Source organism: Zonotrichia albicollis, chromosome 4 (assembly GCF_047830755.1).
Source record: "Zonotrichia albicollis isolate bZonAlb1 chromosome 4, bZonAlb1.hap1, whole genome shotgun sequence".
Classification (NCBI taxonomy): Eukaryota; Metazoa; Chordata; class Aves; order Passeriformes; family Passerellidae; genus Zonotrichia; species Zonotrichia albicollis.
In genome coordinates, this window is record NC_133822.1 from 9,040,428 (window position 1) to 9,052,727 (window position 12,300).

A 12,300-nucleotide genomic window follows, 5' to 3' on the forward strand; every position below is an offset into this window, starting at 1 on the left:
TTGAAAATTCACTATATGTACCCAATTTAAGACTTTTCCGAACTCTCCATTGACTGAACAAGGTACAGAAGGTCAACAATGAGGCATCCCAGTAGACATTTAATTTTGTGGTAGCCTTCAGAGATTCTATTGTGAATAGAAAACTTTTCACCTGTCCACACTCTCAAGAGAGGCATCTTTTCTCTCCTCCAAGGTAAGGAAACAGAGAACTGCACAGACAGCAGCTTGCTGAGGGTATCTGTTCCTGTTCTGTTGCGTGACTGCTGGTGGGGAGGAGACCACCCTCTTTTTTCTGAGTGTCACAGAACACAGCTTGAGTTCTGTGAGCTGGGGCCAAAGTTTTCTTTCTTTTCTTTTTTTCTCTCCCTGCTCCCCTCCTTCCTTCCCCCCACATGGTGTCTGCTTTCAAGATTGCTTCAATAGCCAGCATTTTAACATACAGAGATGGATTTCCACAAAATTAATTTCAGGGCTTGGATAGGAACTGATTATGAATCTTTGTAGTCCTGCAGATGAAGTCATTAAGAAAGAACTCCGAGTGGAATGCAGCCAAGGTTCTTAGCAAGAGCATGGCAGTGGTTGCACAACAGAATATGGGAAGAGTAAGAAAAATGACACAACATAATCATTTCATATCATTCATTAGTTTCTCTAAACAATGAAAGAACACAGTGGCACATGTTAAATCAAAACAGGCCTCTAAAAAAGGTAGCAAAACTACACGTGTGATCCAGCAGGATTTTGAGGTGAAAGATATTTGGATGAAAATCTTGATTGTCACAAATCTGTTTGAAATACATCCATAATATTGTAGTGATTTCTGTGGTATTTTAAGGAACCATTTAAATTTCTTCATGTGTAGTAATTTAATAGAGTAAATAGAATTATAAAAACTGCATCATTGGATACAAACAACTTAGAAGTTATATATTTAATTGTAAAATATAATATTTTTATTAGATATTTTCTTCACCTTTTTTTCTCTTGAAAGGAGAGGGAAATAGCAGTAGAAAAAGGAGAGTGATAAGGTCCTCACTTAAGTTTTACTTTATGCACAGTTTTTATGGTGCTCAGTTAACAACAGTACCCACAGCATTCTCATTAGCATTATTTATGCCATCTCAGTTGTTACAAGATTAGGTTTGTTCTAAAGACCTGTAGTTTATTTTTCAAAACAGTATTTAATCTTCAGAAAAAGCCTTTATCAGTTACAAAAAAAAAAAAAAACAAAAAGAAACAACTAAAAAACCACAAATAAACAAACATATCTGTCTAGTTTTTTAATCCCAAGCACTTTAAGCTGAACACAAAATATAGAAAATATTTGGACAAGACTCATGTTTAGGATGTATTAATTTTATTCTCTTTTCTGTAACTCAGCTGTCCAGTGTGTAAGACTAGCACTCAGAATCTGGAAAAGAAAGGCTCAGTTTCCTCCTCTGTCTGATCTATACCAGGGATTTCCAACACATCCCTAGAGAGGACTCTTCACCATTGAAAATGGGATGTCTTGAAGGATTCATGATCTGCAGTTCCTGCAACCCTGAGGTTAACTAGTTGAGACATAAAAATGATCTGATAAACAGCTGAGACAATTCTCCCTTTGAAGTTTGTTCTCTCTACAGATGGATGTGTTGTTGAAAGAAGTATTTCTCCTTTTCCTCTAGTGCTCTGTCTGTATGCCCCCTGTTCTGGCTGTGTGATCCAAGCAGGTGACTACAATCCTCCTTTGGGATATTTAGGAGTTTTGTATAAAGTCAAACTGCTTCAAAAATAATAATGGGAGAGCATCAGGCAATATTTCATAGAATCATAGAGAGTTAAGGGGAAGAAATGGACCTTAAAGATCATCTAGTCCCAGCCTGCCTGCTATAGGCAAGGACAGTTCCCTCTAGACCAGGGAGGCCTTATCCAACCTGGATTTCATTATCCATTTCTTTGCATTACCCATTTCTCATGGAAGGGTGTAATTTCTGTTGCAGGTTACAGCTACACATCCCAGTGGAGTGTTACCCAGAGAAATTATTTTTCTCAAAACCAAATAGAGATATTACAACAGACTTATACCAAAGCTATCAGACTCTGCTACTTAGTTGGAGCAGATTTATGCTGACTTCCTGGGCTGGCTTCAAGGCATGTCCCTTTGCTCAGGTGTCTGTGAATTATAGCCCTATCAGAGTTGCTGAAATGGCCTTAGAGAACTCAAAATAGAAATGGATTTGCCTCTTGACACAGCATTGATAGTGGCATCAATTCATGTGAACTGTAGGCCTCTGAGATCTGGATTTCTGTGTTAATTTTCCTATGCTCTATTTATATTCAGTGAAGAGAAACAAATTCTCGTGGCCTAATTTATCTCATCTGCTGAAATATTTCAGATGGATTGCTAAGATATTCCTTTTTCTGACCAGTTACTGCAAAAAGAGCATCTGTTCAGCAGCACATGCCTATACTCTATTTAGGTGAGAAGAATCTCACCTTAGTTGTCTGTCACTTGCCTCACTCTTCTTGCATACCAAGAACACATCATTATACTGGTCCTGAATGCTCCAGGCAGAATTCACTGACGCACTGGGGATTGAATAGCACAGAGGAATTCCATAGATGTGAAAGAGTTAAAATGACATTATGAGGTTGATATTGCGAGCTGATAAAGCACAAAAAAAAAAAAAAAAAAAAAGAGCAAAATTGCAGAGAGAGAGAGAAGGTTCATATGTGCTGACATGGCTGTCCTGGCACAGTTTAGCTTAATCCACCCTACTTGCTTTTTTCACCCTATTCTTCAATCCTCCCTTCCAGGAACAGATTTAGGTATCCCTTTATCTCTGTGAGACTGTACTTCAGTTACCTTCACCAGTAACTTATTCCATATGTCTCCCTCTCTAAGAGAGAAGCAACCCTGCCCAAGTCCCTGTTCGCTCATTCTTACCTAATATTTCAATTTAGCCCCCTAGTTTTCCCCTTTAAGTAGTAATAACAAAAGCCCACCCTTTGAGGTTGCTTTATAGTTTCACTCCCTTTCTTAATACTGAAAGTTTCAACCGCACCATCTCCCAGATTTTCTTGGTCATGGAGAATAGCACCACTTCCCACAGATTTTTTTTCTCAATTTACATACGTATATATATATGTAAAAAAACCCAGAACTGTTAAAAATAAAATTGAACATTTCCTCTTTTTATTTTTTTCTTTATCACATAGCAAGAACTTGGTCCTGAAAAAGTCTTTAATCAGGTGACTAATCCAATTAATCCAATATAGCAGACAACATCTGAGTTCCTAAATGCTAACTTGGATGAACATAGTCTCATATCAGGTAGTCATAACACACGTGGGCTTCTCCAAGTCATGCCACCAGGAATAGGTGGAGCAGTATATTATAAGCAGAACCAGCAGAAAGGAGAAAGAAAAGATCTGAAAATCTCTGACATTTCTTCTTGGAAGGAAGATATATTTTAAACATTTTTCTGTTAAAACTGATGCTAATGGAAAAAAATCAGATTTTCTTATCTAGAGAAATATAGTGAAATAATAGAGCACTGAGGTGCCAGAGTAAGCCTTCCTTTTTTTCTTTTACAAAGATAATATAATTGTTTTTATATACCTTCAAAGAGGATTAAGGTTGAAGAGATAAAAATGGAAAAATGGAGAGGAAAAAGACACTTTTTACAGCCTGATTCTCTTCTGTCTTACATTGAGTTCTGGTTTACACTGGCAGCTGTCCAGTGGCTTGCTGCTGATTTATACCTTCATTGGTGAACTTCAAGCTCTGAGAACAGGCTGCTGTTATAGTTAATACACTAGACACAGATTAAAACAATTTGACTTTAATTCCTGGGGTTGCCAAACTGTCCTAAAAAAAGAGCCTAAGAAAGATGTTTCTGGAAGCAGATCCATGATTTCGGAGCTTCCTAAGCATTTTGCTGAGTTGCTTAGGTACTCTGTCTGATCAGTTTTCCTTGAAAAAGGGTTCTTGGCTGTATTCATGAAGAGATTTATAGGTCTGCATCTTTAGATTCAAAAATGAAAATTGAGTTTTTCATGGACTGTCTTTTCAACTGCTTCTCAATTTGTGAGCACTGTAAGTCCATTTCCTTCTTTTTGTCATGTCATTTTGCAATCACCTTCAGGTCTCCCTAAGAATCTGCCTCAACTTCATTTGTGCTCTCATCTCTCCCATGTTCAAGTGCACACACAAAAACCTCCTGCCCAATCCACTTGGTGTTGCTCAATATACTTGGAACATGAGATTCTGCAAAAAGCATTGATGAAGATTTTGCATTCCCAGGTTCTGCTATTAATACATAGCTCAGGGGTTAGGACATATAAGGAAAGTAGAAAGGCTGCCTTTCTTTTTAGCTGTAAGGAATTTGAACTTAACTTGCCTCACGCTTTTTTCAGTAGAAACTGCTCCACTTTATGCAGAAAAATTAAATATTAACTGAGCCCAAGACAGTGACCTAGTTTATGTCTAGCTCTTGCTCTACAAACTAGTTAATGTAAACCAAGGAATTATTAACTAGAAAAAGAAATGGAACCCAGAGCTATTTTTGTTCAGGTGAATTCTATAGCTGTTAAAAAGAATTGTTTTCTTTTGTTATGACCTAATTTGTGCTTGAATATTCCATGCAAAATACAATACTTTCTTTCACAGGAAAGAAAGACATCTTGTAATATCTGGGTCACATCAATTATTCTTCTAGAGAGTAATACAATGGATTTGGATTACTATAGGTATTGCAAAAGAATAGATTAATTATTAATTTCAGGGGGAAAAAAAACAACTCTCAGAGTCACACATTAAATAGGGGATGGGGAGGGTGCGTTTTCTACAACCCTACGAACTCATTTTTCTGTGGCTGTACTTTGAAAGACAAAATGTGAATAAGACCCAGATTCTCCAATGAAAATTTGGTGCTTTTCATTCCCAAGAAGGAGACATTAGGGACCAGGGTAAGAGTGTAATGTCTTGGAGGAGTTTTATTGTTTCATACAGGCCACAATAAGTAACCACAAACTAGGGGATTCAGATAACAGAGCATGTTAAAGGTGTTTAAGTACAAAAGGTGGTATATTTTCGATGTATGACCTCCCAGTGGAATTCACAGCCTTTGAAACAGTAACATCAGCTTCCCACACAATGAGGAGCAAAAAATAAGCACCTGAAAACAGAACTCAGAAAAGCCAGAACTTTGAGTGAATAAGTGCCTATAGTCAGGATGGAAACTCTTAGGAGAAGATAAGGATTACTTAAGTAGTAAATCCTTCCATTCAAAAAGAAAACAAACCACTTTCCCTTCATAATAAATAACTCATCACACCGAGTGCTCTGACATTAGATTAGATAGCTCAAATTCAAATCTGACTTAAGGGATTTGAACCTACAGAACATACCTTCACTGTCTAAATCTTCAAACAATGAAACTCACTGAGCTGTAGCTCTTGTTGAAACTTGACTAAAAATAACATCTGAGAGAGAGGGGAAAATAACTGTACTGCAGGTGACTGACACATTTTCTTGAGGGACAGATTTAATTCTCCAATTTAGTACATACTTGAGTACTTCACAAGAGGTGAAAATAGTTCAGAAAAAAGCTGATTATTGCCTGAGATGGTATTCTAGGCCAAGGGACAGGACATCTCTGAGAGGTGAGAGTGGACTGGAAGCCTTGTGCAGCAGTTTGTGACAGGGGTGCACAACTCATGCCCTGCCTGAACCACGGGCAGAACAAGGCAGATGTGTCATGGAGCAGAACAACGCAGATGTGGCATGGAGCAGGCTCAGCACACCCCAAGGCATCCACCCTTAGGAACTAAAGGACTAATGCAGAGGGGAATTAATTGCCTTCAGGAGTTACTTACTTCCATTACACTGTGGAGAAACCAGGGACATGGAGTTGAGGGATTCTGTGATTCTGAGCATCCTAGAAAATGTCTTAAGCTCTCTGCATCTTATAAAATAAGGATGATGCTTTGTCCTACTTTTGTCTCTTCCAGTTTAAGTAATTTATACCCTGTACTACCCAGCAGTAGTCTTGTGACATTTCCCAAGCTTGAGGCATGTGAAAACTATTTGTTATTGTAATAAAAATAATAACAATAGGATCATCTCGAATCAGTGCTTCTCTCCATTTCTGACTGATTTAGGCTGCGTGTGAGGCCTAAATCATATAATTAACAAATTTTCTATCAGAACTTTTACCTATTTTGGCAACAGCTGTTAAAACTTGATTATAACCTGTGAGCTGGTTCTGTTATAAAATGCTTGTATAATGTTTTTATAGAAAAAATCTTAGTTTACTTTTGGTGATTTCACTGTACTGTGATTTATGTTTAACACCTCTGTTTTCCATTGTCAGCAAGAGCCAGTACTTCCAAGTGTTCATTTTACTGATCAGAATTTTATGAACAGTACAGAAAGCTCACAGCAAGCTGGTGTTCATTACTAGAAGTATAGAATTTTAAGATTATATTTATAGTTTAATAACTCACTGATATTTTCACCAAGAATGTGTTCACTGTTGGATACCCAGCTGTTTTTTTAAATTTAGGCCAGCCATCAGAAATTAATGCTTGCTTCTTCTGAACTTAATCTGATTTATAAACTACAGAGGATACACACACACACACATGTCCACACTCTATCATCTTACACAAAGTGCAAATGATATGTGACATGACATTACATAGCCTGTTGCTTTAACTCAATGCTGTCAAACAATATTGAAGTAAGAGTTTAAAACAATGGCTTACAGGAATTCCAGTAATACATACAATGTTTTGTTTCTTCTGCTTCTGAATTCAGTTTCAAGCTTTTCTCAGTGATGGAGAAGAATAACAAGGATGTTCCATACCACTAAATGAATAATTGACAGCAATGTTTTCTCACTGACATGATACATTTGAGCTATATGATGCAATACTTTGTGCTCCAAGACACATATACTCATACCTGCATACATAAACATAAATATGAACACACATAAATATAAACATAAACATGTACATGTATGTCTACTTTTGAACCTGTTAAACAGCTCCACACAAGGAAACAGTCCTATAAATATATACGTTTTATTGAGAATAAGCAAAGGTGACTGTGCTGAACCCAATACAGCTGTATCAGGTGACACTAAATAAAAACTTGGCCCAATACCAAATGACACTAAATAAAAATTTGGCCCAAATCTTCTCAGCTAGACCTATACAATGTAGTAGCCTTTTTTATGGTGTCAGCATCTAGATTTCAACTCATGTAAATAATTATTAGTTGTACCATTACCATGATTAAAACCTTAGTGTTGAATGCTATTTAAGTCTTGTAAACCTGAGGTGACAAAAAGCAATAACTACTCATATTTCTCTTTAAATGAATTTTCTTTATAATGAAGTAGGATGGATTGAATCAGTGTTAAAGTAATGGAAGTGAACAGTATCAATAGAATAATCAGGGTAGGAACAGCTGGGTTTTTAAGAACATTTGTTAAATTGCTGAGGAGATTGGTCTAACTCCATAAAAGGCAAAACCAAATTTTCCTTTCATAATATATTTTAAAAGTCATATTTGAAGGAAAAATTATATGACTTTAAATAAACACCAGTTTTGTAATGAGATTTTAGAATAGAATTTAGCAACCAAATGAATTTCTGGGGAAAAAAAGGACGAGTTTGCATGTAAAAAAATTACTCATAACCCACCATTGCCTTGCTTTCATTCTCAAATACATTAATTTTTTGAGGCTAGAAACAATTCTCTTTTTTTGGTCTGAAAAAATATTTTATAGCCAGGATTTTTCCTACTCAGCTGCTGATTCCTTTAAAATTGTTTTCCTTCTTCTACAGTCTGTAGTTTTAAGGATTTCAAGAGACATCTCATTTAATATATGAGAAGACAGCATTTTCAGAGGCTTCCCTACAGGAAATTCCCTAGATGCTAATCTTAATTGAAACTTGTCCGTGTTTTTGATTTGACAGAAATTCTGAGAGGGTTTGATTCCAGGCTGAGTCAAGAACTATTTACTGGCAGAGCCACATGGCCAGGGACCTGGGCACAGTCAGTGTCATTTGAAGATCAATTTACTTCAGTTTACATAATTCAGATCCATGGTGTTTGGCCAAACAATGACATTAAGGTTTGTAAGCAAGGAGGGAAAGGCTCAATAATTAGTGTTGTTAATGACCTATCTGGAGAAGGCTTTAAGCACCAACAGGATCAGGATCTGGGGTTCATGGATGTTCTTGGGGGACCACCAGAGGACCCTGTCAGCTGTGTCTCAGTGTTCATCAGTGTGGCTCCCTGGAGCTGATAGCAGTGCTTGACTCACATCACACACAGGTGGGAATAACTACTGGAAAGGAAAGTGAGCCAGTGAGTTTCAAGTTGTATTTCTCCAACTCTCAAGCTGGAATCCACAAACATATGTTTCCCAACCAGGATTGCGCTCTTTTAGAACTTAAGACTCAACATGTTTCCATTAATTCCAGTCAATGTGTTTTAGACTTTTCCTTCATTTGTCTGGAAAGCATCCAATGCATGACATGATTTCTCTTTCCTCTCTATCAGTTATTCTTATGCTAAGTGGAGATATGAAAAACACAGAAATGTTCCTAATATCACTTACTCATTTGCACAGTCTTCTACCCTCCCACGCTGCCTGCTGTTCTCAAAATCCCTTGTCTTCAGTTACATACTTAGTTAAATAGGTTTCCTTTAATCTTAAACTATTTCAAATGTAAATCTTGAAGGGCATGATATTGCACCCATTGAAGTAGTTCCAATGTGTAGAGATGGCCCAACTATAAAGAAATATCACCAAGGGAACTCTGATGCAGTGGGGAAGATTGAACAAAAGGCTGGATAAAGATGACAGTATTTCATGAGTGACTGTGTTCAAATGTAGATGGCAATATTGTACTGTTTCTGCCACTGGTGGATCTTGGAAAGTCAGCCCTTATGAGACCAGAAACTTGACTTTACCATCATGTCCTTTTTTGTCAGAATAACCAACAATGAAATTATTTTTACAATTTTCAGGAGGCCATAAACAATACACTATGAATCTCTTGCCTCAAGTATCCTCACAAAGCTTTCTGTGAAGATTCCCCACTGCCTTATACCTGGTGTAATGGGACTCTGTGGTTTGTGTTCACAAAAATTATGAACACGGAGAGTAAATGAGTGGGGCTGTGTGATCTCAGGAGGTCCATCCCAGTAAATATTTCCTGGTAGATTGTTGTAAACCAAAACACATGGCAATCCCCAGACCTTAGAGCTGTCAGTGGTTATGGTTGAGGAATGTCTTTAAACTGAAAGAGGGCAGGTTCAGATTGGATACTGGGGTGGTGAGACACCAGAACAGGCTGTCCAGGTAAGATGTCCCATCCCTGAAAGTGTTCAAGGCAGCTGCAATGGGGCTTTGAGAAACCTGGTCTAGAAGATGGCCCTGTCCATGGCAGGGTGCTTGGAGCTAGAGGAATTTCATTCCTTCCTACCCAATCTTAAAATAAAGTAATGTCTGTCATGAAAAATTATATTTTCTGAAGAACAGACACTGCTGCTCACAGCTTGAAAAATGCAGTTTTCTACATTTCTAATCCTTTTAGTAGCTAGAGCTACTTACAAGAATTCCATTGTAATAGTAATATTTCAGATACTTAACTTGGTTTTGATTTTTAATCTTGTGAAACATTTTCTCATATTTTCCGACCTAAAATGATAAATGCCTGAAGGAATCACTTGGCTGTATTTCTTAACTAGTAATCCATAAATATGTTTAACAAGAACAGTAAGTAACAGGAAATATTCATATCCTTTTACTCCTGCTCCTTACCTAGCATAACTCCATCCAGAGTGAAAAGCAGGATTTTGAACCATTGATTCATGGTTGATGGATTTACACTCTGAATTTTGTTATGCTATGGTGGATTTGGAAATGGAAACCTTGCAAGCAAGATAATCTCATATCAATGTTGGTATTCTCATATACCTCTTTCCCACACCTTTGATGGTGTTGTTTTCAGCTAATGGCATGCAATAAATATTTTGTGAAACACAGAACATTTCTGAGGTTTTATTAAGGGATATTTAAAAAATATACAGCTCTACAGCATTTCCTGAAGGATTGAACCTTGATTCTCTTTAATGAGCAAGTAATTCTTATCACAAACCTGAAATGTGTTAGTTTAAATTTTCCAGTAGTTATAAAACACCTTTTTTTCCAGACACTTGCTTTACAGCACTACTGCAAAAAGAACCCCATGTATTTGCAAACGGAAAACTGGGAAACCAGCATTTTTAGCTATCAAAATTGGCATAAAAAAAATCTGAACTGAAAAAAAATTGAGCATTAATTCCCATATAACCATGTACACCTAAAAAAATTAACTATTCAAAAATATATTTTAGATTTTAAAAAAATGCAAATTCTTGTTTGTGGGATAACAAATTAATTATTCTAATCATAGGATGTAGAGATAAATCTAAATGTTAGAGTTATTTTAGGCCAGAAGAAACCTCTAGAGTTATCTGATCCAACTGCTTTCTCAAGAAAGGTTGTTGAATATCTCAAGGTCCAGTCTGTACATCATCCTTGCTTATATAAGCTGTAGTGTAAGAGGAAGCAAAAAGAATTTCATCATATGTAATTTGCACCTAATTAAATTAGCCTTGTGTTTTGGATCACCAACTTATAGAAAGACAGCCTGTAGTTCAGACATCCTTAGGATGATAAAATATTCATTTCCTTGAGGCTCTCTGTAACCACACCAATAAGCCTCCAACAACTCCGGCTTTGATGCATTTTGGAAAAAATGAATAAAACTGTGACAGAAAATTAGTAATGGGGAAAAAAATCCTAAAAATAACCCACAACAACAAATTTGCAAAATCAAAGCATAGCTATAAGTAAAGCTTTGAACTAAACAGCAACCATTGTGGCATTTCAAAACCTGGTGTGAAAACCATGTTGCAAAGAGTGTAAACTTCCAGTTGAGAAATGTAATTCTCATCCAGGAATTCCTAATGGTGAACTAATACTGAGATGAAAGGCTGGGATCAGCAGAAGCCTGGGTTGTGTTGCTGCCTTTACTGTGGCTGTTCCCATATGAAGTTGCTGTAAACCATGGTGTGTTTTTGCTGTGCTGTGCATAAGGCTTTGTTGTTTCAGATCAAGGTGATTCTTGTAAATTTCTTCTTACATATTTTCCTTTATTTTCTGCAGAAGTAAATCTGTACTGCCACTGTCAACACAGCCATAATCTCAGTGATTACTTGCTGGCTATTTCATATTCTTCTGTTAAGTGATAAAGCAACACCCACTAAGTAGGAGATTATTCAAACCACAAAGCTGTTATGATTAGTTATTGGAAACAGAATTGTTTTAATAAGACATCTTTATCTGAGTCTTTTTGTAGTGCCATAAGAACAGAAATAAATACACAGTAGACAACCAAATGATAATTTTATTTACAATTTTTCTTTTTAAATGATAAGTTTCACATGGAATTCATATAATGAACTGATCTGTATGTTTTAAACAAGAAATATAATCTCACTGGAATATGTTTCAGGATTCTTGGGTTCATGAGCCTATAAGGAAAAGGCAAATCGTATGCAAATTAAAGGAATTTTAAAAAGAAATTTGAGAAGGACCTCTCAGGTCTGAAGTCTTTCCCAAAAGAGGTAAAATATCAGCAAAATCAATGCAGATAAGTTAACTTACAGCAGTAGAAAATCTGGTCAGGATTTTTTCCTATCAGAATTCCGGTAACTTTGTAAAGATCATATTGTTCTGTTCTCCTGGAATTAAGTGGAAAATGTTGTGACATCTAGAAAAACTTCTTGGAGAGATTTTCTGGGTTTGGATAGGCTGTGAAGCTCATAAAAAACCCTCCCTCTGAGCCAAATGTAGTAAATTTAGAAATATAAACATAGAGCTGATATTCATTTTCTTCATCCTCAATGAAAAAGTTTCAGCTCAATTGACTCTGGGTTCTGATTCATTTCGTTATACTGAAAATGTCATCTGTCCATCTGCCCTGCACATATTCCTGAAATGTATATTGTAAGCTATGTATTTGTAGAAAAGATTGAAGAAGTTCAGGTTTAGCAAATAATTAAATCACTCAAAAACTGGCCTGTGATCACAAGAGTTACCTCATTAACTTGGGCCCCAGCTTAAAGATCTTGACTGAAATTGTTAGCTTGCTAAAGCCAGTGGGATTTCTGCCATTGTTTTTCATAGCTTTGAGATTTCAAATATCCTTTGAATACATCTGACAAAATATTCTACCAGAAACCAT